At 42.1% G+C, this 27,861-nt stretch overlaps 1 long non-coding RNA gene across 2 annotated transcripts; it reads left to right on the forward strand.

The window, feature by feature from the left end:
• Positions 1–309: 309 nt before the first annotated feature.
• On the forward strand, positions 310–18,291 carry LOC146542274 (uncharacterized). 2 transcript variants are annotated; one of them, XR_014880512.1, is made up of 4 exons: positions 310–472; positions 11,195–11,270; positions 14,023–14,087; positions 17,374–18,291. It is a non-coding gene; the product is annotated as an uncharacterized LOC146542274 (long non-coding RNA). The 2 variants fall into 2 exon arrangements; XR_014880511.1 differs by lacking the exon at positions 17,374–18,291 and having other exon boundaries at positions 14,023–14,422.
• The last annotated feature ends 9,570 nt before the right edge of the window (positions 18,292–27,861 follow it).

Below are 27,861 nucleotides of genomic sequence, written 5' to 3' on the forward strand. Positions count from 1 at the left end.
CAGATGTTGCTGCCTGGAAAATATCCTCTGGTGTTCTTTTCTTTTTTAGGAACCAGATCTCAAAACATGCAAAGAAATTTGTACGAGATAATTCATGGGATAATAGAAGTAATTGATGACTGTTCTGGGACCATTAAACCCTTTTCATTTACTACACTAGAGGCAAGATTTTAACTCCTCATCAGATGTACAAAGCCTATTCACTGACACACTGAGTCACTAACTGCCTTTAAAGTTTCATTAAAAACAGATGCCTTGCTAAAGAGCAGATATTAGTCACAGTCTGATCAAGGTGCATCAAGACTTGTGAGCATGAGCGATAAAACAGCTAATGATGTGGAAAGCAGCTGCTAATGCCCACAACAAATTCTCCTCTGTGCAGCTGCAATTAATATTGATAATCACAAAGTGCCTCGTGGAAATGCATCCTGTGTGCTGTGTAATCAGAATACTGATGGAGAAAGAAAGGAAGGTAGGTCCAAATGCAAACCATTGATACAGAGCTCATTTTCCTCTTCCCTGTTTCTAATGTACAGTGATGAACCTGGTGTCTGCCAGTGATACATCCATGTGTGTGTGCTATATAATTCTGCAAAATATTTTAAGTGGAGCGATATTCTATACAAACTAATAACGATAAGTAGCAAGATGCAAGACTGGCATTGTCAAAACTTATCTTGTCATCATACTACCATGTGTTCTGCTTTATCTAGCTTACTTCGTGTAATTAAGTACTTCAAGTAAGACACCCCTGGTAGTTAAATTGCTTCCACTGAAAACAGGCTTTCTAGAATGATTTATGCAGGAAAGCTCATGGCCTTAACCCACGTGACACAGGTCTATTTCAGACTGGTGTGCACGGGTGCAGTCAGGTGCTTCATTCACAAGTTACATGCAGGTGAGAAAGCTGTCACCTCAAATAATGTGACGGGGCAGAAGTGGAGGGGTTCCTCAGGAGGGCATGCACCTCAGGGCTGGTGAGGTCTGAGTGCTGCCTGTCCTTGGAAAAACATACAACTGCTGTTACTGGGTGATTTCATCTAAATTTAAATCATCTGCCTTCTTTCCATTTTGTTTCATCTGCTTTGCAACCGGTTTAAGCTAATACCAATTTACTTCTTTTGAGATGGCATAGAGGATTAATGGCTTGCTTGTACAGAGGTGTGATGAACCGTGGAGGCAGAATGTGTGAAGCATCACTGATGTGAGCTTAGAAGAGTACCTGTCTTTTCCAGTTTGACCTGCTCAGGTATAATTATGCCAAGTGCTGAGCAAAGTGAGGCCTTGGTGTCTCTGTGGGCAAACTGTTTGGTTTCTGAATAAAAGCTTTGCAAATTCTAAGCCTGTGAAGACACAACAGATTTCTCAAATGTTGCTCCTAACCCTTGGACTACCTTCTAAAACTAAGATTTACAAGGGCATATTAGGAATTGTTTTCACAGTAAAGAACTGGGGGCTTTCTATATCTGGTAAGAATACCAGAAGGCCAGCAGCTTTTTCAGATCTCTCCTACTCACCCTTTCGTGATGGAAATACTCCCATGGAAAACTTGTTAATTTGTCTGCATCTCTGCTTTCAACCTCTCTCCACAAACAGAGGGAAAATACTGCCTTGACTGCCCTCAGTGGTACATCATGGGTCATGCTCTTGTAGCTTTATTGTACCTTTTGCCTCACTCCGTGATTTTTCTTCTGATTTTTTATTTTTTTTTTGCCTTAAGATAATAACAATATTACAAATATCAGGGCTAATAAACATTTTTTTCTAGAATTAGGACTATAAGCTATCACTGTGGGAGATTAGCAACAATAATGATTTACCAAACACTGATACAGAGCAGTTTTCAGCATGAAAACTCGTGAAGAAAGACAGAGGGAGATAGGCATGTTCAGTCTGGAGAAGAGAAGGCTCTAGGACGCAGCAAACCTCAGCACAGCACACCACATTGTGGCCTTTCAAGACTTAAAGGGAACCTGTAAGTGGTAAATAGACTGACTGTTTACATGATCTGACAGTGATAGGATAAAGAGGAATGATTTTACACTAAAGGAGATTTAGGTTAGCTATTAGGGAGAAATTCTTTACTCAGTGCGGTGAAGCCCTGGCACAGCTGCCCAGATGCAGTGCCTCAGGAGGCAGTCAAGGTCAGGTTGGATGAGGCCCTGGGTGGCCTCAGCTGGCAGCTCTTCCCAGATCTTCCAGACTTGTTCTTTACATCATCAGCTGAAAGCAAACTGGGTTGAACTAGGAGAAAGTAAAAGAATATATCTCCAGAACAGATTACTAAATTGCCAAAATATTTATATAAAAATGCCAACAAAAGAACAGTAGATGTAAAAATTCCATCTTATATATATATCTATTTCCTTGTATTGTTGGGCATTTTGAATGTTCACAAAAATAAAATTTATTAAAATTCCTTTTTCTCATGCAGATTTTTCAAGCAAGTGGGAAGATAAAGTAAGACCATAATTCTTAAAAAGCCTTCTAACTGTATAACAAATCAAGCAGTCTTGCTGTTGATTATGTCTATTTAATGTGCTGCAGCAATAAGGATGCTGCTTTTCTTTAAGATCTCTTTTGGAACTTGCTTTTTCCTAGAATTCTTCCAAGCTATCCTCCTTCTCTCGAGGAAAATGTAGTTGTTCCTGTCTTCAATTACCACCACTAACAAAAAGAATCAATAAATAATTCAAATCTACCACACTCATCTGAATCAAGTCATATCAGCTGAGCACTCATTTCATATGTAGATAAATACAGATGTCTGTGTCATAATTATATAACTGCTCATTCTGGAAACTCATAATCCTCCATTTCCAGGTGAGAGAGAAAAACCACTGCATCAGACATGTACAATTTACAAATTTACAGAAGCAGGAAAAGCTTCTAAAAGAAGCTTGACTGTCCCATGTGTCTCTTCAGCCATGGGGTCAGATGTCCCTTCTTCAGTGGGGCAAGGCTCAGGAGGAAGAGTAATTTTGTAACTGGTATAAGGGAAATTGAAACTCTGGTATCAGCTCTGACTCACATCACATGTTAAGTCCATTGCATTGCTTACTCTCAGTGACTCAGCTTCTCTGTCTATGAATCAAAATACTGCTCACTGCCTCCTCCAGAGGCAGAATGGAGATGAAGTTCATTGGCACTTCTCAAGAGCTCAGATATTCTGGGAAGGCACATTATCTGGAAAACAAACTAGTTGGAATGACTAAGTTCTGCCTTTTTTATACACTACAGTAGAAAAAATATGCACTTAAAAAAATGTGATTGTTGTTATTATTACTATTAACGAGCCAACAGTGTGCCCAGGTGGCCAAGAGGGCCAACGGCATCCTGGCCTGCATTAGAAATAGTGTGGCCAGCAGGAGCAAGGAGGTGATCATCCCCCTCTACTCAGCACTGGTGAGGCTGCACCTCGAGTATTGTGTTCAGTTTTGGGCCCCTCACTACAGGAAAGATGTTGAGGCCCTGGAGCGTGTCCAGAGAAGGGCAATGATACTGGTGAGGGTTCTAGAGCACAAGTCTTATGAGGAGCGGCTGAGGGAGTTGGAATTGTTTAGTCTGGAGAAGAGGAGGCTCAGGGGAGACCTCATTGCACTCTACAACTTCCTGAAGGGAGGTTGGGGTGAAGAGGGGTTTGGCCTCTTCTCCCAGGCAACAAACAGGACCCGGGGAAATGACCGCAAGTTGTACCAGAGGAGGTTTAGGTTAGACATGAGGAAAAACTTTTTCTCTCAGAGAGTGGTCAGGCACTGGAATGGCTGCCCAGGGAGGTTGTAGAGTCCTTGACAGTGCTCAAGAGGCATCTGGATGAGGAGCTGCGAGATATGCTTTAGTAGCTTGTGGTAGCAGTGGTAATGAGAAGACAGTTGGACTAGATGATCTTATAGGTCATTTCCAACCTTGTGATTCTATGATTTTATTTGCCCTATTTTATCATCACACACAATTCAGTATTACAGAAAGGATTGGTTGCTGCATACAGAATGAACAATGTGAAACCCATCTGTTCTGCTCAGTTCGTCCATCTGCAACAATGACATGCATCGTATCAACTGAAGGGACTTCATCACTGAAGATCAAATCCCGAGCCAAAATGCTATGTGCCATTTTTAAAGGCACATACTGTGTGCTGAAAAGGCTACAGATGCATTTCCGAAAACCCAGGCAGAAGCAAACAAAACTTTTTTCATAATCTCAAAACAATTCAACCAAGTTGGACTTAAATGTATAGTGTATACATTGTTTGTTTCCATTGACTGTATAGGCAGACATAAGCAACTAACAATAGCTGAACTGTGCTTGGCCTCTGCCTGGGTTCCTTTGGTGCAGAGCTCCCACAGAACATGGGCACAGCTGTAGGGTGCTTAGGGAGGTGAGAAACAGCTTTAGTCAGGGCTCCTTGCAGCAGCTCCAAGCCTTTGCCTCTTCTTTCCTCCAGTGATGAATTTGACCCATGGCACAAACAGCTTTATAGTTACACCAAGCCATGCTGGCAGACCTCCATTCACATCTGAAGCACTAAAGTCCCACAGAGGGAATTGGTCCCTTCTCACCTCCAACCATCTCGATTACAGCAGGCAAACAGTCACTTCACTTCAGAAATTGAAAAATCTGGGAAGTTTATAGCCAGATCAAGTTGCCAGACATGTACAAGGACGGGTCTCCCTCAGGCACAAATAATATTGATAGATATTTATAATGGGGTAAGAGCAAGCCAGCACAAGCCTCTGTCCTACAGTCATGACAAGCAAAACTGTGTTTGCATGATTGCAATCTTTCAGGTTATCATTTCGCATTTTGTTGGGAACAACAAAATTAGATCCTTTAGATACACTTGCACACTAAAGACTACTGGAGTTGGAAAGCATGTCATTGTAAGACCAACGCATGGAGTGATATTTGCGGAATTAAGTATTTCCCGTCTTTGTTCTTCTGTAGAGTCTTTATCATAAAGAGTAATTACAGTAATGAACATCTAGAAGCTAAGAGCATGTTGGTGGTCATTTATTCAGTGGGGGAAACTGAGAAACTGGGTGTCAAATGGACTAATTATTTTAGTGGGACCCCACCACAAATCAGCTGAACTCAGAATCACAATTAGGCCAGCGCTGTGAGCAAGTCATGGCAAGAGCACAAAATAGAAACTGGAGTGTTGCTTCTGTGTTGCCTGTTTCAGTGCCAGATTGGTCTCTGAAACAAGACCTTTTGGAGAAAGAACTCTCTTCCTAAGAGCATTCCACGAATAACCGTGAAAACTTTTGACTGCTTCTGCACAACTCATTTCATGCTCCCATGCAGTAATTCAGAACCAAGAATACACTACCTAACAGAAAGTCATACATAAAAAGATATCCACTTCAAGAGAGATGTTGACAAGCAAATGATATTATCTGTTTGAAATATTTTACAGAAGTTCAGAGTACACAGTGGTGGCTTTAAGATCTTGGCACAAGCAAAATATAGCAATTTGTGACACAACTCTTTTTTCCAGGGTTCATCTAAAGCTTAAATGAAATGTGAATTGTGAGGTTTGGAAGCTCAATCAAAACTTCTTTGATTTTATCCTTACTCCATCTTTCTCCATGCTGGAAAGTATATTAAATTCAGTGAGATAATATCAGCTGCTACAAGCCCAGTGTGGGTAAGTCAAAATATACCCAGAATGATCATAGGATCAGGCTCCGCACCACAGAAATATTGGTAAGCACTTGTGTTGATTATTCTTGATTGCAATCTTCCCTCTTGTGAAGGTAGTAGCTGAATGAAAAGTGTAGAACAACTCATAGGAAAGAAATACATAGATCTAGGTAGATAAACAGAGGGGAGTGAGGAGTTAATTACAAAAATAAGCTGTTCCTTATGGCTCTGCTTAGAGCCTTGGACTCTGAATTGCATCGTGCTCATTGTTCTCATCTTGTATGGCTAAGTATTTAGTAAGTTTACTGCACTAGGTAGTGATAATAAATAAATAAATAGTATTCTAATAATTAGTGATTTCGCATTAAATGAACACTCTTCTACTAGTTACAAGGACTGCTCCAAAAATACTGCCTCCACTTTTATGATGTTGGCAATAGAGGTTGAGCCTTCCTACTAATATCCCATTGCATGTTGTTGCTGTGTGACAGATAGCAGCAGGGGGCAGTCTGACAGAATGGTATCCAACATAGAAGTGCTGATGAAGCAAAGATGCGGAACTGAATTCCTCCATGTGGAAAAAGTGGCACACTGACTTTCATCGATTACTGCTGAATGTTTATGGTGTCCAAACTGTGGATGTGAACACAGAGAGGTGATCTGTGATGTGTTTCAGCAGTGATAACAGCAATATGAAAGACAAGTGTTTAATCAATGGATATACAGATGGGGGGGGGGAGAGAGAGAGGGGAGGGGGGTGGGGTGTGTGTGTGTGTGTGTGCGTGTGTCTGTGTGCGTGTGTCTGTGTGCGTGTGTCTGTGTGCGTGTGTCCAGGAGCTTGGCTAATATAATTTATATTAGAGGAAATGAGAGAAAGTCACTCACCCTGTCCTGGGCTCACAAGATGAACTCCTGATGGAGCAGATCTCCAGAGAGATCCTTTCCCACTGGCAGTCAGCTCTTAAATGGGTCTAGGAGAGGTGGAGCCAGCTCCACCCCTTCCTGCAGCACAGGTGAATTGCCTGCTCCTGTTGCTCATTGCTTGCCTCAGGTGATCAATCAAAGGTTCAGGCCGTGATTCAGCAGCCCCATACAACAAGCCATCTTCTAGATGGCCACACACACAGCTGTCACACCATGTGTCTCAATCAGCTCATTTGCACAAATTGGCAGATTACGACCAGGGCACTGTGCATGCTGCTTAATTTTGGCTTCAGTGCACTTAGAATGATGGTGGCAACACTGGAATATCACAAAGTTTGCTACAGGTTGATTCCACAAATGCTTACACAGGAACAGAAAGAAGTCAATATACAAGCTCATCAGTACCTACTGAAGCAAAACAAGGCTGAAGTCAACATTACTGGCAACAAGTGGTGTCACTGCTATAAGCCGGAGTCAAAACAGCAGCCCATGGAGCGGTGTTATGTGAATTCCTCAAGGAACAAAATGTTCAAGACTCAGCACTCAGTGGGTACAGTGATGTGCACTGTCTTTTGTAATGGGAAAGGTATGGTCCTTCTGAATTTCTTGGAAACTGGACAAACCATCAACTCTGACTGCTCCATTGCATCGAGTGAGCTGAAGGCTCTGGTGAACTTCCAGAGTCAGCCCAGAGAAAAAGACATTTCTCTTGCAGTGCAGTAACTCCAGGCCCCATACTACTTTGAAGACCATGGAGCACACTGTCAGTCTTGGATGCTCTGTCCTAGCACGCTCACCACAAAGTTTGAATTCGGTGCCTTCTGACTTCCATCTGTCTGTGTCAATGAAAGAGGACTGCACCAGCAACAAATTCCTAGCAACAATGTTGTCACAGTAGCCGTAAAACAGTGGTTCACCTCCGCTGACGCAGATTTTTATGAGCATGGCGTGCAGGCTCCTGTTGAGTATTAAAATTATTAAAATGTGTTCTCATTTTTAATGGATGTTCACAGTAGAGGCAGAACAGCTCCCTACTTACAAAGGGTCATGAAAGAAATCCTTGTCAGAGAATGAAGGGAATCCACCTCAAGGCCCTGAAAAACTGAAAAACTGAAATTGACCATTGCCTGTGCTGAGACCTGGCAGAATGACACATCATGCACTGAGAAGATCTTGGGCTTTTTTTAATATTCTGAGACCATGCTGGTTTTCAGGCTTTATAACAGGATCCATAAACATTTCTTCTGTTACTATACATGACTTCATTTTCCAACTTGTGATGTGTTACGGCTGAAGTGAGGGCTCAGTTTTGCATTTATGAGATTACATTTTGAAACTTTGAAACTTCACTCCTTTGCACTGCCACGGAAGACCTGCAGTGCTTTATTTCCCTTCACAGACCAGCAGTGAACAGTTCTGGACAATTAGGATGTTACTGCATTTCAGCTCTTCCAGCTGCAAATGGTGAATCTCATGAGTTGCTATGTATTGCTGCTTCACACACCACCTGGGTGGGGGAAAGCAACACTTTGTAGTTCTGAAAAACTGAAAACTACTTTTGAAGGAGTTATTCAAAGCCCAGTTGGCTTTTCAGTCCTCTGCCTGAGGACATGAAAACATTTCTGTACTTACTTCTTTTTTCTTTTTTCTCCGCCTCTATGGAACCTAGCCTTTAAAAAGCTAGGAGGTTTCCTGCTGACAGCTCTTTTTTTTTTTTTTTTTTTTTTTAGACTTAATTTCCTGCCCTTTTCTCCTTTTGCTGCATCAGGGAGGGTTGTTGGTGCCTTACAGAAGTCACCAGTAACAAAGAGAGACAAGAATGCTAATTTTGCCAGCTCTCAAGAGTTGGTCAAAGAAGGTATCTTAAATAGACTGGATGTCATTCTCATGCTGCTACTCAAAGGAGCTAATGGTTGGATTAGGCCTGTGAATATAAATTACAGAATTTCCAGCTTCACTTCACCACCATCCCTATCAAATTGCTCTAGGTGCGAACTCAATGCCAGATGGCTCCTCAGATGTGTCAGAGGTCCATGCAGAAAATTCATTTCATGGTCACTTCTTTGTTTTGTTTCCTTGAAGACCCTATTGACTCCTGCTCCCCATGGAGAAGGATTTTATTGAGTGCTTGGGAAAAGGAATGCTGTTTAGATGAAAATGCTGAAAGATCAGATCCCTGAAGAGCAAGCAGCAAACTCAGCTAAACCAGACATACAACATGTGAGAGTAGGGATAAAGAGTACACTCCAATTTGCATTCCTTTAAATTGGTTAAATGTTAATGAAACTCAATCAAGACTCAGGAACATGATCCTAATCTGCAATAAAGTTAATTGGCATAGACAGAAAGGTTTAGGAAGGCCATGGGACTTTATTTCGATGTAAAAAAAAAAAACCCTATATTTATTTAGTTAAAGAAAGGTAAATCTCTGTGCAAATATTTACATGTGCTGGCTAAAATAGGAGCTTGGCTTGTATTTGTAAATAAAAAGTAACAATGTAAGCAAAAAAGGATAGAAGAGACTTAAACTGCATAAAGAATGTTCCCTCAGGGATTTCTGCATTTCAACTTTATCACAAAAGATGAACAATCTGTGTGTCTGGGTCAGAAGTGATCATAACAAAAATCCTGGCTGTAAAAATCATTACACTGACTTCACTGTCAATGAGGGTTTCTGTCTAAAAGCCGACAGGAGAAGTAGCTCCTAAAATCATTTGCTGGACTGATCTCTAAATATTAGCTGCCTCATTCTGTGATGATGAACATGGCAGGGACAAGGCACTTCTCTGTTCCATGCTGCAGTGGCTGTAGCTCTTTGGTGTTAAGCAGCATCCCACTTGTAAGTGCATATCCGCATGCAAGGGCTTGCGAAGGCACACTCAATTGTCATTAAAGGATCACTAGATGAACAGCAGAATTTGGAAACTGCCTGGAGGAGACAGGTTCAAATAAAAGCTATAGAAGATTAAAGGATTCCACACAGTTAATTCTTTTCTCTGCATATCCTGCAGCAAACTCAGTGCTGCTTGGGGAGGTCTGGAAGTCCATGTGCTCAGGATGAGTTGGATGGTGGGCTGCTAAATTTGTGTTCACAACAAATTTTATTTATGCCTACCAAATCCTATGAAATCAGGAAGACCTGCAGATGGTGCACACTGCTGACAATTTTGAAAGGTGCAGCCAAAACAAGTTTTTATTTCCTCTTGCTTCATTTTAAAATTACACTTTTTGAGAAAATAGATGTTGCTCAACTCCAGTGAAAGTGAATTGTATTTGTATTTATGATGGCAGTATTTATACTGCCATTATTAATGTGGCACTAAATACAAATCTAGAAAAAACATGCATGCATTTACATCTCTACCTACATCCATATCTATATCCAGGTAAGTATATGTGGACTCATCTATAAGATAAAGAGAAAAAAATACCACTAGTTTTCTACTTATACTATCCTACATTTAACTGCATTGATGGCTGTCTTGTCACTACATTAATTTTATTGTTTTATTTAGGTGTTAAAAGAATAAGTGGCCTCACTGAAGTTGACTTACCAAATTTTTAATTATCCATTATTGTTTTTAAAAACAAAAACTTTTGCTTAAATAAAGAAAACTTTTAAGATACGTTTGGAGCATCATTTCTAATAGGTGAAATGATTTAATACAATAAGGTGATGATAGTATGTGTGACATGTCAGAAATAATTGCGTACTGGGACTGCAGGAGCCATTTCTACAGAAGGGATATTTAAAGCTAAAACCCTGCTGTCAGCAAGTTGAGAAGCCCTGATATACGCAGGATGCTGTGACACCATTTTAAACACTGTGTAATTAGGCTTGTCCTCAGCAGGGTTCAGCCAGAGTGACGCTTCCAGTCGCTCGGCTCTTACTCTGCCTTCTATTAACACTAAAAGGGCTGAACTGGTTTGAGCAATACCAGCTGGAAACATGAACTAAGTCATGTTTCTCTCTGCGCTCTTCCCTGTCTTGAAGTACCATTGATCTGACTAGCAGACACAGGAAAATACCCCAAGAAATAATACTAGGATGCAAGGAAATAATTTCAAATTGTGCCAGAGGAAGTTTCAATTGGTTGTTAGGAAAGATATTTCCAAGGAAAGAGTAGTCAAGCACTGGAGCAGGCTGCCAGGGCAGTGGTGGAGTCCCCCACCCACCCCCAGAAGTACTTCAGTGATGCATGGACCTGGCACGAAGGGTTTTAGTGGTGGAGATTGGTATATGAGGTTGATGGTGGACTTGGTGATCTTGAAGGTCTTTTCCAGACTAAAAGATTCTGTGGTTCTGCTATTATAACGAAGAACAGCTATGCATTGGTATTATTGGTATTTGTGTTAGCTGCAATACTCTTAATATGCAGTATATAGCATAATGCCTCTTCTGCAACCAGTCTTTTGTGCTCTCAGGGAAGGCTGACAATAATGCAGACTGAACCGACTGCAAAGCAAAAATCCTCCAGAAAATTAGCCAGAGAGTACACTATTAATGCAATGAATCATAGCTTCTTGTCAGGTAGATATCTTAGCTACAGAAGTGCAGATTTTAAAAATAACTATTGCAAGGACATTAACTTAATTTTCTCTTTACTTTCTTTTTCTTGCTCCTTAGATTATTCTATACGGTTTGGACTGAAGGCTGATGGTTCTGGTGAAGTACATATGTACTTAGATTTCTATCTACAGAGGTAAGCTGATATTCTATTTACACCTCAACTGCTGGAAGAATTACTGTCTGAATTTCTACCAAATGGGGCATGATATACTTTTGGTGCAGCGTCTGAAGCTGGTTAGAGTCCAACTCCTTCAGTACATGGGCAGTTTCTTTCATAGTTAATTTCAGAAACGTTGTTAGTAAAGTCCAGAATGAAAGCAATCAAATTAGGTAAACTAGGGTAGGAAACGTGAAAAATGAGATAGAGTACAGAGTGCACGGCTCCATTTCATTAGCAACTGCTCACTCCTGAACCAAATGCCAAATTCTCTCAAGAGCAGGTGAAAGTCAGGCACTTGAAAATAGGCGTGGACAAAAAGGATGCTCAGGCTACAGTGCAATCAGTGTCTGAGAAACACTACAAGGCGTGCCGCAGAGCCTCTAGGCTGATGCTGAGTGAGATGCAGATCTGTGGAGCTGAAGGAGGTCCTCATCAGATGCACACCTGTCAGGTTGGCATCAGCACGTGTCACAGTGTGGATTCGGGTTGATTTTGTGAGCCTCTGGCTGCAGGAACACTTTCCATGCCTATACTGAGACCGATATCTTGCTGCCCACTTGCTCCCATTTTTCTATCTGATCAGCAGCGATCCTTGCTACAAGGCTTTCTCCTTCCTCTGCTTGCCCTGAAAGAAGGTGTGTGTAAAGTCCAGGTAGTAGCTACTAGATGAGGATCTGTCAAGTCTTGCATAGCCTCTGCCTAGGAACAGGAGGAGCCGAGGAGCATGAGCACTAGCAGAGGAAAAAGTGCTTTGGCCCCATCACTGTGCTATTGCAAAGGAAGGACTCATGGCAACAGTAGGGCTCATTTTAGCACTCTGCCTCCAAAACTTTTTCCATTAGAAGTTATTGCTGTGATTTAAAGATCAGAGCATGGTGAGATAAAAGGATACATGCGTCTCTTATGCCATAGTTTGTAAAATGGCTGTAAAAATATTGCAAATCCACTACAAAATTATCACAATGTTCAGCTTTCCATTTCCCTCTTCTCAAGAAGCCAGTCACACAAGGAATTATAATGAGGTATTTAAGTAAAGGACATTTCTTTTGAATTAATCTGTGTAAGAATGAGCTGAGGGTGTCTAAGCTCCACATTTACAAAGTGAAGAAAACACTAAAAAATCTGGTTAATGACCATGAGGTGTAAAGGTGGTGGACACGATACTCTGAAACAGGAAGTGTCAGACTCCAGTTATATACAACCAAATCTAGAGACAAAAGAGTTGAAAACAAAAAGTGGAGCTCTTGAAAATGTTAAGTTCAAAGTCTAGCACCTCAAAGGATTCCTTATCAACAGAATCTTCAGAAGCCTCCTCTCTGTCACTGTAAGCACACAGGCAGCCCTGTCCACCTGGCACCTGGATGTGAGATGTGACACAGCTGCCTTGCCGAACTCATATTAACCTGTGCCAGATCTGGAATCCGGTTTTTTCTCATTTTAATCATGCTTCAAGTTGTAGATGTATTCTGTATATCCACTGAGTCAGGACTTTGGTTGGGCAGATCGAGGAAGAAGCCTTCTGAACACAGGGAGCTACAGAGAACTGTCCATGCCTTGTGCATCTGGGTGAACACAGTGAAGTTGATCTCTTTCTCAAAACTGCTTTAAAACTCTAATTAAATTCCCAATGGAAAGGCTCTGCTCAAACTCATTTTTCTTAGTAAGATAAGGATTTAACTAAAATGCATCCTTTCCCTCATAATAATACCCTGTGTATTCTGTGAAATTGCTGTGCTTAAAGAAAGAGCAGTTTCATGAGCACCATAGCTGATGGAGCCAGGTTCCTCACAGATCTTCATCTCCTGCACAGTGGACTTTGTGGGCAAGAGGTAGCAAAAACTCCATTTGAAATTTGCCCTGTCATTAGAAAATCTACCACTTTTTAATAGACTTTTCAGGATCTTATAAAATAAATGCATTGTATCTAGTACAGTAAATAATGCTCGGAAAGGCTTCTCCACTTGTCTTGCTGCAACTTTCCAGTATCAGCATTTCTGTAGAATTTCTGAATCTGGCTGAGGAATGCAAGAGTTGTGCTGGGCTCCTGACATATCTGATCACATCCTGGTGTAGAGAACCTGCTTTGGCAGGAGGGTTGGATTTGATGATGTCTGAAGGTCCCTTCCAACCCCTACGATTCTGTGATTCTGTGATCACTCTCTGTCCATCCATGAGCTCTGTTTTCTGCACCTGCAACTTTTCTGCATTCTTACACAGATATAAGCAAGATAGCTGTCTTCCCCAGAAGTTATTATTATTTCTGTATATTCCCTGAAATACAGGGTGACTTTCCAGTATAACAGGCTTACTACTTCTGTATCGTTTGTTGGAGAATAAAAGCTGAGCTGCAGCTTTCCTTCAGAGTTCTGCCTGGCCAGGGCTAGGTTTTCTCCCTGGGGATTCTGATGCCACTTGGATTACTGCTGGATTAATGCACTCATCCAATTCAAAGGCAAAGGAGACTAACAAGTCTGACTTTCACTTTGCTTCGTGCCATCTGATGACTCCTCTACTGCTCTGCTGAGGGGAATAGTTACTTTTATGCTGAGTTTCTCATGTTTCAAAAAGAAAAAAAAAAAAAAAAAAAAACAAACAAACAAAAAAGCCAAAAAAAAGGAATCTCAGCTTTTCAGGAAGACTTCAAGAGAACTTTTTATTCAGTGAATTCTTTGCTTCACTATTTATCCATGTATGGCATACCAACTCATGTTTGTTTTCTTCACAGAAAAGAACACTTCAGGACAGCTGTACCTCCACCATGACTGCCCAGACTGCTTCCTGCTGCTGGTGGTATGACAAGGCCTGCTTCTTCCCCAGCACCAGCCTGTCCTTGTGGCTTTTCAAAGACAAAAGCTTGGCTGGCTTGGAATTTCAGATTTAATATTCCCCTACTGTCTGGGAAATTTTAAACTATTGGTTATTGCTTAGCTTCTGTTCCTTTCTTCCAAGAAAAAAATCAAAGTCACTTTAAAGTTTCATCTTGCCCAGAAAATGAAATGAATTCATACTGGCAAATTGGTTTAAAGACAACAGCATCATGGATTCTAGATTCACTGTATTTCTAGGGACTGTTTAAATTTTAAGTGATAAGATTTGAGATCAAAATTATACTTCCAGGATAAATGGTCAAACTCATGTTTGCCTGTGACTCATTTCACTTGGCTGTTCCTTGCCTCTTCCAGACAGTAAACAAGTGCCAGCAAACATCCAGCTGTTACTTAATTACAAGTAATAAAACTGTCTCTTAACACAAAACTGCTCAAAACACAAAACTGCACTGACCAGACTAAACCTGAATTCTAATCTGCCAGCCATAAATGCAGTGGAATGGCCAAATACAGTTCTCCTAAATTATTTCACTTGGCCTTGCAAATGCTTTCACAGGACCATGGCCAAACCAAGCATTACCTGAGCAGAGTGATCTGCATGCTGCTGGGGAAGGAAGCCTTGCCTTGGGGTCAGAGCAAGGGGCTGGCAATCAGGCAGCCTTCCTAATGCTGGAACAGACTCCCAGCCAGACCACGGACATTCCTGCCAGACCTTGTTTCCAAACTTTGCAACAAACCACTTTTTTTAGGCCTAAATTTAGCAACCCTAATCCTATCCACTACACAAACACCTAAACCAAATCTTAACCCCTGCCTTAACCCTAACCCTAACCCTAACCCTAAAACCTAAACAGAAAACCCTAAAATCTAAATCCTGACAAAAAACATAATACTACCTCTAAACCTAAGTCCTTACCCTAAAAATATCCTACACCTCAACCTTAAAGCTAAATTCTAACCCTAACTCATGCCTTAACTCTAACTCAAGTACTAATCCTAACTCTAACCCTAAACATAACCCTAAACTTAAACCTAAATCCTAAACCTTAAGGAAGCCATAGAGCCCAAACATAACTCTGAAGTAAATCCAGACAAAGCCTTAACTTGAATCCTATCCCTATCCTAAACCTAACCTAACAATAAACTTAACATTAACCTTAAACTTATCCCCAATGTTCTCCTAATCCTAACCCAAACATTAAACTTAACCCTAAATTTAATCTCCACTGCAAGTCTAACCCTAACTTAATCCTAGTCCTAAATCTAAACCTAACCCTAAAGGAAAACTTAATCCTAGCCCTCACCCTATCCCTGTCTCTATCTCTGACCAAAACAGTAACCTTAAACCAGACTCTAGCCCTAACTATAAATCCTAATCCTAACCCAGACCCTAACTGTAGTGGTAAGGCATGGTGCACACACGTGCTGTTGGAAGGCATCCCAGTTATACCAGTGGTCCGCCCTAGAGACCACTCCTGCAGCTGATTGCTCTTCTTCATTAGCACAGCTCTGCTCTGCATGCAAAATAGGACCCTGGGCTTAGCCAGCTAGCCAGGCTGGCCACATTGGCGCCTATTCTTGGCAAAGTGGATTATTAAGAATAAGAAGTGATGAAGAGAATGGCTGTATGTTTTGGAAGAATGAAATCTGGTTTATAGGATACTTACACAATATGGAACTGAAGGCTTACATACCACTATTCTACTTGCTTTTAGCTTGGTAATCAGCGCTGATATCCACTTCAGTCATCCTCAAAGCACTCTGAGATAGCTCCAGTTCCCTCTCTTGAGCCTAATCCTGATTTGCACCCCCAGGCCGATGGTCTGGCCACCCTCCAGCCCTGGCCATGTTCAGGCAGGTGGCCGTGCTTCAGGCTGTTCTCTAGCTGCTCTGCTCCTTGACGCCGTTTAAAACATTAAACAATGTTAGTGATAAAAGTCATAATTGGAAATACAGTTTTTGCTGTAATACTCGCCTTTTAGGCCACGGGGAGCTGATATCTCTCAGAAGGAAGGACTGGTGCAGGACTCTGCAGTGGGGAATGTCCCCACACTTGAGGAAGGGTAACATTACACGAGAAGCTTGCGGGCCAGGCAGCTCTCAGGCAGAGGTGCTCTGAGAGCAGGGTGCCCTCTAGAGCGTTTGGACTGCAACAGGCATTTGGTTCGTATCGATTGCATCGATCATGCATACTAGAAGGTACACATCCCTCATGTTAATGAGGAGCATAAGGTAGGATTTAAAAAGCAACGGAATGAATGGAAATGTGACTGGAGCTTCAGCATGTCAGAACGAACACCATTTCGTTCTGAAACTCGATTCTCAGCACCAGGTTTTGTTTCTTTGGGGCCAACGGTCTGCTGTTACATCTTCAAGGTTTGAGTAGTTTACCTCCTCAGTTAATTGAGGGAAATTGAAGAAGAGATTGCATCCAGACTTTGAAAACCAGCAAGAAAGATTGTAGCTTTAGCATCTCTTAGCTTTTTTTTTTTTTTTTTTCCCTTCAGAAGAAAGTTTGCAATGTAAGTAAATGGGCAATACCAATAACTGTGATCTGGATGTTTTATGCCCCTGGGTCCCGTGCTGGAACCACTAGCTCTGCAGGCTTTGAAGAGGACAGCTCAAGGCTGCCAAATCAAGGGGGAAATTGCCTATCTGATAAGGCACTCAACAGGATGTTCTTGTTTCATCTGATCATTTAGAGCATCTTGGAAATTGTCCAGTTGGCTGTTCAACAAAGGACTTGTTTAGTGCTTGGTCTGTATCTACACAGATCTATATTACATGGCGAAACAAGAATCTGGCTTTCAGACAGTGCACAGGCTTTTGGTGAACTCTGCTCCAGCATCTTCTCCAAACACTGTAGTCTGGAAGACTTCTTCGTAGGGAATGGCAGCCAGAAATTTTGAGCCAGATCTGTTCTATGTACTTGCCACAACTCCATTTTAACATATAAATTTCTTAGCTCCTGCATCTTCATCAGTGCTGTAGAGGGAAAGCTACTTCCCTTTTTCTTTCTTTAAATATTTTAGTGTGGCTCAGTTTAGAAGTTCTATAAAATAATTACAGTTTCAGCTTGACTATGCCTTAACAAGGCTTAGTCCACAGAATTGAATGACATATTCTCACAAGTGCAGGGTTTCTTTAACATAGCCATAATGCCCACAAGCCAGTATCAGTCACAAGTATTTTGTGTTTCTGTCCTGAATTCTGAACTTGATTAATCAAAAATGCCTTATTTTCTACAGATTTCCACTCTCATACTTTGTACACTTCCTGGTGCAAACACAGCCTACGCATGAACTTTCTTTGCAAAAAGAGAAAGAACAAGAAGGAAAAAGAAAGAACAGGAGAGATCACTGCAAAGTATCCGTGTCTCTGACAACCTGGTTAGGCTCCAGATCTGCCTAGGAAATTTGGGACTCCACCGTCCCTCACCAGTGACCCCCGCCGGTGACCAATGTCCACGAGGTGGAGCTCCAAACAAGAAGATGAGCCCTGTAAGGATGGTTCATTTTGCACAATGATGCTCATTTATTTCTCTTCCCTTGCACAGGACTGCAGAGATATGTCTGGGTAATCCATTTTCTTATCTCAAAATTCAGCCTGAGGTTTTTCTTTTCCATCTCCTTCTCTGACTTTACCTAATACCTGTTTTGCTCTCTTGTTCAATTACAGAACCTCTTAGATAAACATGACAAAATCTTACTGTAAAAATAGGACATAAGCAATGAATGAAAAGTGTTGGGCTAGCTTCACTCTACTCACACAGAGAGCTTAAGAGGCAGAGGTTGTTGGTAAAGTCAGGAGATAGATAATGGTAGTTAATGGTATCAGATGGAGGCAGAACCATGTTCAAGGATTTCAAGTTTTTCACCAAAAAATAAAAAAATAAAAAAAAATCAAGCAGTTTCAGCTAGCCAATTTCTGTGACTGTGGAAAGAATTTAAATGACTTCTCTGTGGCCCCAGCACAAAGAAGTGATGATAACTGTAGAAGATAGAAAAAAGAATGAGTAATTATAGAAATCTTACCTATGTTTAGAAGGGATTGTTTGCAGAGGAGATTTCTGCTTGTTTTTCTCTTTTCTCTTAATGTCAAAAGGTGTAGTTCTGATTCAAGCATAAAAGATATCTTTCTTACTGATAATTATATAAAAACTCAAGTGTTTCCAAGAACAGTAGTGCATGTAATTTCTACCCTTGTTCAATCTTCAAGACTCAGCCCTGTTATCACATGGCAGATTTGTTTCATGTAATTTGTTTTCTTGCTGCCTGCCAGGCCTAGCAGACAGGTCCATTTGAGTACAGGTCCATTTGGACATGGGTCTGAACCAATGCACTGAGTCCATTCCCACATGGGTCTGGGAGCAGATGTTCTATGTGCAACAGGTTCTATCCCCCATGGCAGCATTTTAGTAGCAGACAAAATAAGAGCTAGTTTGATTTAAGTCATTTAAAATCTGATGTGCAACCACTGTCCTGCTCTGCTTCAGTGCCCTTGGACTCTGACTGCAAAGACATGCACCCCCCATACTGGCTCCTCAGCTGTGGGCAAGGGGATGAATGCCAGCCCAAGGCTCTGGGGACCTGGCAGAGACACTTGTGCCAGGAATATAACAAAGAAAGATTTCTACTTCTTGCAACAGCTTGCATGCTGGCTTGCTGCCCAATGAGATGTGCCTGAAATCCTCTGCTGATGTTTGGACTCAGATGATGGCTTTCCTATTGCTTTTCAATGAGAGACTCCTTTGGCTAGAACAGCCACTCTGCGTTTTCATCTGGCTTTAGACCTCCCATTATGAGAGCAGTGACTCATGTAGGGAAGGAAAGCTTTGTGACGTGATGCCTTAGAGCTGTCATCTTGGTAACATCACCATTAGGGCTCATTAATTTGCTTACATTTTCAATGGGTGGGAAACATTAAAATTCATTGCAGCCTCTGCAGAATGGCAGACTTCACTCTCTGGACATGCCCTGGCTCCTAGTCCTATATAATGACCTCTTATTTGGGACCAGTGTCTCAGCTCTCACCATACATGTTGCCTTATGGTCTAGCCAGCCTCCCTGCCCATTACTCAGCCCCAAATCCAAACATCACTCATGGTAAATCTTTGGTTTCTCTCATCCTTAATCCTAGTTGCTTTGATCTTGGGGATGATTGTCTGATTGTCCCTTCTACCTTGCTACCACCTGTAGTACTGCATCCAGTTCTGGAGCCCCCAGCACAAGGACACGGAGTTGTTGGAGCACATCCAGAGGAGTGCCACAAAAATGATCAGAAGGCTGGAGCACATTCCCTCCGAGGAGTGTGAAGCTCCGAGGAGACCTTATAGTGGCCTTCAAGTACCAGAAAAGGGCCTACAGGAAAGCTAGGGAGGGATTTTTCATAAGAGCGTGTTGCGACATGATGAGGGAAAATGTTTTAAACTGGAAGAGGGTAGATTTAGACTAGATATCAGGAAGAAATAATTTACTGTGACAGTGGTGAGACACTGGAACAGGTTGCCCAGTGGGGTTGTGGATGCCCCCTCCTTGGAAGCACACAAGGCCAGTCTAAATTGGACTGTGAGCAACCTATTCTGGTGGGAGGTGTCCCTGCCTATAGCAGGGGGGTTGGAACGATGATCTTAAAGGTCTCTTCCAACCCAAACCTTTCTATGAGTCTACGGTTTCAGGCTGCAGAATCCCACGCTGACAGCTCCTGCTGAAGCCCCCCAGCTGCGTTGACGCGCTCTATCAGCAATTCCATTGCTGGCTTTTGGTGCACCTACTGTTAGGCTGAATGCTTGCGGATTTGCCCATCAGGGATGGTCAGGTAGTTTTGCAGACAAAGCTTACCTAGTATAGGAGCTGCTTCTGAAGTATTTAATGAAGCAAAGCAATGGAAAGCTGTTCCTCTGACCTTTCAAAATTACTCATAACCATGAAGTAGTTAATGGCTTGAAAAAACAACGCTGACACCAAAAATAAAATCAGCTCAATCAGAAACCAGATAAGGAAGACAAAGAGTAAAAGCACTGGCATAAAAGTTACTTTTATCTCTTACACATATGCTACATACATCATATATCACAAGATTAAGACAGACAAAACATTTTCTAATTGAGAAGCTACATTTTGTTCTTATGGCAGAAAATTGTTCCTTGAATTTTAGTATTAGTAAGTGACTTCTTGCTGATGGTGCTGGCCATAGAGGTGTGAGATCTGGAAGTAGCATTCTTTCCCACTGCTGAATCCCAGTGAAGCTAAGGAGTAAAAGTGATAGAGATTTAATGTCTGCAAGTACACTGGGCTCATCAGTAGACCATGCAGGACAGGCCTGTGAGCAGAGTCTGGGTCTGGTGCAGCTTCTCCTGGAGCTCAGTATGCGTGCCGGGACACCAGGTGATTTTGCCCAGGTGACAGTGAAGTGTGACAGGAGCAGCAGAAGTTCCTGGCTGGAAGCCTAATTGCAGGGTGGAAGATTGCTCTTTAGGAAACATTTGTTTATTGGTTTTAATCCATTTGTATTTTGCAAGGAAAGCTCATGCTACAGTCTGGAATGTTCTCACTGCCAAGTCCCAGATTTTCTGGACAGAATCAGATACCTCTCTCTAGACCTGGCTTAAGTGGCTTTGTTCCCACATGGCAGGATTTACAGCTAAACCCTCCCTGTGATTTTCTGCTCAGCACAATGACTCTGAGGCACCTCACCTCCCTGCCCTGATTCTCTCCCCATGTGTCATCTAAAGCTGTGATTTCTGCTTTGGGAGACAGCTGGTTATAAGCAAGCTGCTGAGCATTTCAACATGCAGATTCCTAGGATCCAGCCTTAATTAGTGCAATTTATAACCACCTTGTTTTCGTGAGGATTTTTCCTCCTCCTAGCTAATCAGAAACAAAACAAAGCATTATTTTTCCTATGGAACACTGAGCAGGACGACTCTCTGGAATAAGATGCTTTATTTTCTGGCACAGTTTTTTGAAGACTGTATTCAGTGTGATAGTCAGGCCCTGTCATCACTGAGCCCCAGCCACAAACAAAGCTGTTAACTCCAGATCTCAGACTAATAGCTAGATCTTGCTACGGAAAAAAATCTTGTGCATTTGATCCACAACAGCAACTATCAATTCTCTGTTTGTTCCTGGTGGTTTGTTGTTGCTTTGAATAACAGTGTGTTTTACTTAACTCTGTGTGTATAAAACTTCAATGAGCCTCTGACTCTCTTTACTTATAAACCTGCTTTAAACATCCCAAGATGAAGTTTTGAGAAAATAATCTAACAGCAGCTGAAGACTACCTGCCTAGGAAGAACAAGCTACAGGGCTGAAATAGGAAGTCATTAGTACCACCTTCATGCCTGCCTTATTAGTCAAGGAAACAAAATCTGGTTTGCATAAAATTATGTTAAGACACCCAGGAACGTTTGTCACTCAGAAAATCCTACTCACAGGATGGGATGAACACACTGTTAATGTCACATGTAGTAGTTCCTTCACACCCCATTATCTAATCAACATTTTTACAAACAAAATTTCATTGTAACCACCAGCCCAAATTATTAAAGGATCTGAAAACCTGACACAACCATAAAATGTTTTCAAGTAAATATGTAATTAAGACACTGAATCAAATTCAAGTTTTTCAACATCACACAGCAGCTTTGAATTCTTCAGAGTGGGGCAGCACAGCTGAAGGAAAAGAGAAAAAAATTCAGCTTGCAGGAGACTTGTATGTCTTAGGGAGTATGGATGGATTAAATAAGTACTGCTGTGTACCTAAGGAAGGCAGGAAGAATAGTTCATGCAGCTAATGCCAAGAAGACAGTCATCCTTGCTGCAAGGTCATGCTTTAATTAGAAACAAAACATATGGTCTCAATGAGCCAGGGGAAAACAGGCAATGCTATGGAGAAATTCTTTCCAAAGGTCACAAGAAAGTACAGAAATTAAGAAGAAATTTTGTAACTCTACAGCAATATTGCTTTTTTAGGTATTTAACTGATGACAGAATTGACACTACCATTGAAGTTGTATGATAAAATCATTATATCAACAGATTATTCGGTAAGTAAAAAGAACAAGGGGTTTTCGTACTATTGGTAGTTTACCATCAACTATTTCAAGCTTTTATTGAGTAGTCATAATCAATCTTTACTTGTTTAATAAATTCTTATCCCGAAGTGTTGATTTTTATGAAAATTACCTTCTCAGTAAAAGCTGTAATTTTCCAGTGCTAAAATGAAAGATGTTCTCAGTACTGGTAATTGTCCAATTATTTAGTACAATTTTTATGTTTTAATAAGTTCGGTGAGTTTCAAGGCAGGCTGAATACATGGCATGGTTTATAAACATGTTAGACAGGGAGGCACCTGGCAGCCTTTTAATTGGTCTTCTTGTTAACCAGTAAAACAAGAGTTGAGCCCATTGGTTCTTGTTGAGTGTAAAAAAGACATCACTTTTCACGCACCACAACACAAAATATTTTCCTATTCACTTTCCACTCACAAATAACATATTAGTTATGAAGTGCCTATGAGACTACAAAGTAAAACCCCATGAAAACAGCTCTACTGGATGCAAGGCTGGCATGCACCAAAGGGACTATGGGAGTTTCCTCTCTTGTCTTTGATGTCAGAGAAGAGAGCAGGGTGACCTGTGCCATGTTCAGCAGTTTGGCTGTGCTCACTTGTTTTTGCAGTATGCTTCACTCTCAATGCAAGCAATACAGCCCCTATGCCTGGGAGTGCTCCAAACCCATGTCCAGATTGCACGGGAATGTTCTGTATTACCCCGGTTACTGAGGATTTATGGCACGTTAGGTGCAAAACAAGAACCAGAACTAGCCTGAAAATAAAGCATGAAGTGATGCTAATCCAAATATGTACTGTAGTGGAAGAGACATCCATGTTTAGAGAGTCTGGTGTTTCCCTGGAGAGAAGGATGAAGACTGACACCTTCCTTATGGTGTGGTCACTCCATTAGATTAGCTGGAAATGAGGACAGCAAAAGCAGATAGAAGACAGGGCCTGCTCACAGCAACGAAAAACACTTATTATGGGGAGTACTTTACCAAATCTGAGCTGCAAGTGCTGAGATATCCATGCACTTGCCTGAAACCTTCCTGTATTGATCTGTTTATCCACCATTACATTTGCCCCTCTCCCTCCATCCCTCCAGCCTTTGCAGTTCTTCCTCCACATCTTTTTTTTTTTTTTTTTTTTTTGTGTGTGTGTGTGTGTGTGTTAACTGGAATGGCAAGGGACATAGTTAAGACTTACGCAGCTGAACATGCTGAGAAGTGAGCAGTCATCCAAAAACCAGTGTAGAACCATCCTGCTGTACAGTGCACTGGTGCAGCTTCACCTGAAGTACTGTGTACAGCTTTGGGCACCACAGTACAAAAGAGGCATAGAATGATTAAAGAGAGTCTGAAGCAGGGCTGCAAAGGTGAGGAAGAGTTTAGAGGGCAAGATGTGTGAGGAGCAGCTGAGGTCCCTGGGTGTGCTCAGCGTGGGGCAGAGGAGCTGAGGGAAGCCGTCATGGCGGCTGCAGCTCCTCGCAGGGAGCGGAAGGCAGCGCTGAGCTCTGCTCTGTGTGACAGCGACAGGGCCCGAGGGAACGGCGTGGAGCTGTGTCAGGGGAGGGGCAGCTGGGGGACAGGGAAAGGGGCTGCACCAGGGGGCGGTGGGCGTGGAACAGGATGCACAGGGCGGTGGGCACAGCCCCAGTGCTGGAGTTCAAGGAGCATTTGGATTGTACTCTCAGACAGAGGGTTTGAATTTTGGGTGGCCCTGTGTGGAGCCAGGGGTTGGACTTGATCTTTGTGTCTTCCTTCCAACTCAGGATAATGGTATCTTCTTTGATAAGCACTTTATTCTCCACTGCCGGTTCCCTTACAGATATTATATCTACGCCAGGCTAAGGAGCAGCATGCTGCTGAACTCCAGCACAGGGGTGAAACACAGACTGTGCTCTGTGATTTGTACCACTGGCATTTCAGATAGTCACAAACCCCTAAGCAGCAAGAAACAAGTGTTTCTTGGTGGTATTATTGATTTTCTTATTTTGAGAGAATTATCAAATTAGCACCAGAGGGCAAGGTAGGAGGGGATCTAAAAACAACCAGATTTGTACTGCAGCAAAATACTTGTCACGTTAATGAAATTTCTTTCCCACAAATTAATGTAAATTGTGCTTAGAAGGAATGCTCTCATTTTAAAGATGTCTGAAAGACCACAAATAGAATCCTAAGTGACAATACAGCAAAACTGGGATAGTTGTTCAACAGAATAGCAAAGGGATAGGTGTCAGAACTTATTCTATTTAACATCCTCACTAATGATCCAGAAGAAACTAACATGTAAGTATATAATGAAATTTGATACTCGGGAGTATTAGTTAGCCCTGGCGAAAGCTGCAAATTAATGCAAAGCAACAGACATCTGAATCACAGGCAGAGAACAACAAAAGGCAATGGAGCACGTGGGTAGCAGACAAATCTAATAAAGGGAAATGTGAGGAAACTGATGCTAGAGGAAATGCCGCTGCATCACAGGCCCCGGGGAAAGCATGGCAGCTTCCCTGCCATCCTTTAGGTTGGCAAAGCCAGGCTGAGTGTGGCTGTGGGGCACAGCCGCCTCTGGTCAGAACAGGCACAGAAAGGCAAAATGTGCCCAGAGAGCTGAAAATGGCTCCGCCTGCAAGGTAAGGAAAATGCAGCACGACTTCTTCCAAAGGGTTTGGAAATAACAGCATTTGGGAAAGTGAGAGCAATTTCAGCGAATTCTAATGAAGACAAAGCCCTATAAAATCTGATGTTCTTAATGAGACGGTAATAATGTAACATTAATAACTGCTTGAAAGTAATCAGCCTTATGTGAATAAGATAAATATGGTAAAACCTGGGCTCAGAAAGGCAGTCTGATATGACACAGGGGGGGTATTCTTGTGCATTTATGGCTGCCTAGAGTCTGAACATACAGCTCCAATAGTACAAAAGGCTTTCAGATGCCCTGCAAGCACAGCTTCAGCTGCTGTTATGAAACAGGACGTATTAAATCCCTTGAGGAGCTGTGGATTTCAGCTGTGTTTCCTCTCTCATTGTTCAACAGCATACTAAGTCGGCCTGTAGCTCTCTACTCCATCCACTTTGCAACACTGCAAACCCTCCTTGGAAGAGTGGCTTTGAAAATACTGCTGAGCAGCACCCACAAACACATGGGACTGTGCTGGGAATAGCAGACTGCAGGTACAGGGCATCTGAAGTCTTCTGTGCAATTTGCTGTGTCAGCAGGGCGGGGACTTGAGATGAAGCAAGAATTAGGTGTTGCTATCCCATTTTATTAGGGCTATCCCATATTATTATTGTTACCAGGCCCGTTGGAGCATGTCCAAAGGAGAGCCACAGAAATGTTGGAGGGATGGAACACCTCCCCTGTGAGTACAGGCTGAGAGAGCTGGGGCTGTTCAGCATCAAGAAGGCTCTGGGGAGACCTGATGGCCTGTCAGTGTCTAAAGGGAGACCATAAGAAAGAAGTAAAAAGACACTTTAGCAGGGTCTGCAGTGATAGGACAAGGGGAAATGGTTTAAACTAAAAGAGCAGATTTAGATTGGACATAAGGAAGAAGGCTTTTACAGTCAGGTTGGTGAGGCACTGGCACAGGTTGCTCAGAGATGTGGTGGATGCCCCATGGAGACACTGAAGGTCAGGCTGGATGTGGCTCTGAGCACCTGCTGGAGCTGTAGGAGTTTGACTAGATGGCCTTTACAAGCCTTTTCCAGCTTGAACAATTCTATGATTCGATTCTTTGATTGTGTGTTCTCCTTGTTAGAAATGTTATTAAAAGAAGTCTTCCTGACAGCATTATCAGATAATTAAGGTGTATCATGAGTTCCTTTCTAGATATACACCTCAACTGACTCTGTTCTCCATTTCAACAGTACAGCAGCATGAAAGGAGTGCCTCAGCAGATACTCCAAATGCCCGTGCACCTGCAACAAGATTAAAATTATTAAAAACTCTGACAGGAAGGCAGAAAACCCGTGAGGTATTTTTTATCTCAACAAGAAATAGAATTAGAAGCCTAATATGAAGTAATCCATTGATGTTCACAGCAGAAATTAAGTAATGCAGAGAAGTAATTCCCCCACCTAGTGTGGCTGTATGGAACAGCTCTGCGCCGGTTATTTGCAGTGTCAGAAATGCATGTCTGCCAGCTGTCTGTGCCATGGCATGGGTACAGATGCAAGGGAGAAGAGTGGGAGTCATGCCAGCATGGAGCCAGGCCTCAGCCTGTTCCAAGCAGAGAACAGAGCTATGTGGAGGAAGATGCTGAGCAGCACCCAGGAACAGAATCCCTCTGGGGGCTGGCAGCTCCCTGTCAGTCTTTTGGTATTTCTACTCAGACCAGAAGAAAGCTGACAGTTTCTGACCGTATTCTGAAGTAAAACTTCCCAGACTGAAAAGAAAAAATGTTTTCTCTGCATGTAAGGGAGCGTGACAAGAGTACCAAAAGTGAATGCTATAATCACAGACATGGTCTTTGCCACCACAGATTGTAAAGAACAGCTGTTTGTTAATGGGACAAACAGGATGAACTGTGATTATTGTGATTATTACCAGGCTGACTGGGATCAATGTGCACAGAAAAATCTATGCCAAAGCATGCCAGTGTTCCCTGACACTTGCACCTTCCCTTTCCCCTTCATCTTGCTGCATTTAGCTCCTGACTGCAATCTATGCAGCAGCATGACATAGCTGCTGGCTGTCTCCTGCAATGTGGTTTTATCTTTGTCATGCTGTTTTTATCTCTACAAACCCAGAGCATTATTAAGCACAGAAAGTAGCTGCTATGGCTTCACATAGTACCTAAATCTAAAAATACCACAAACGCTATAGAATCTGCTTGAAAGTCTTCCACGTAACCTATTTGTTGACAACAATAGTTTGAGCACATTAAGAATAATCCAGAACCAGAAGGTTTTGATCTGTGCACAGATGGCACAGCAGGTACTAAGCATGCCATGTTCCTGAAGATGACTCGGTCTTTCCTTTTTTCAGGGCAAACAAAAGGTGGTCGTGGCTCTCCTGAAATACTATTCCAGCTAGCTGTGGTACTAGTGCTTATCTCTCTCCTCACCATCTTCAGACTGGAAAAATTTAAAACCTAAGCTGGTGGGCAAAAGAGAGCTGTAACCCTCTACTCTTCAGTTGTTGTTTACAAACAAGTATAAAGCATTGTGAGTGAAAGAAAACTGAAGCTACCCACAAGAGGAGTTAGTGATGCTTGTCTTCATAAGGTTTATATTGTTTCATGCATTGATATGTCTGTGTTTGTACATATATATTATCCAGTAATTCTAGAGGAGAATGGCCATTATCCTCTAGCTGGGCAGTGCTGTTTCACATCCCTCAGCTGTTGGCAGACTTTCTAGTCCTGAAGATACCTTTATTTCAGGTTGTTACCGTCTACAGTCCTCTTTGCCACTGATGAGTCTTGATTAGGAACTGATAAATTCCTACATGTTATGGGACCTGCAAGCTTTCACACAATGTGTAGAGTCTATTGATAGTAATGGGACAAAAATGCATGAGATAGTGATCTTTGTAATTAAGTTTACTGCAGCAAAAATGCACTGCAGGAGTAGATAAGCAGAAGACATTTGCAAGCTGAGCCTCATCCTTGTTAACAGAAAACGGTCGTGCTCTTATTAGTCCATAATACTCTATCCACATCCTGCATCCCACACAGG

The sequence above is a fragment of the Meleagris gallopavo genome, chromosome Z (assembly GCF_905368555.1).
Source record: "Meleagris gallopavo chromosome Z, MGAL_WU_HG_1.1, whole genome shotgun sequence".
NCBI classification, from domain to species: domain Eukaryota; kingdom Metazoa; phylum Chordata; class Aves; order Galliformes; family Phasianidae; genus Meleagris; species Meleagris gallopavo.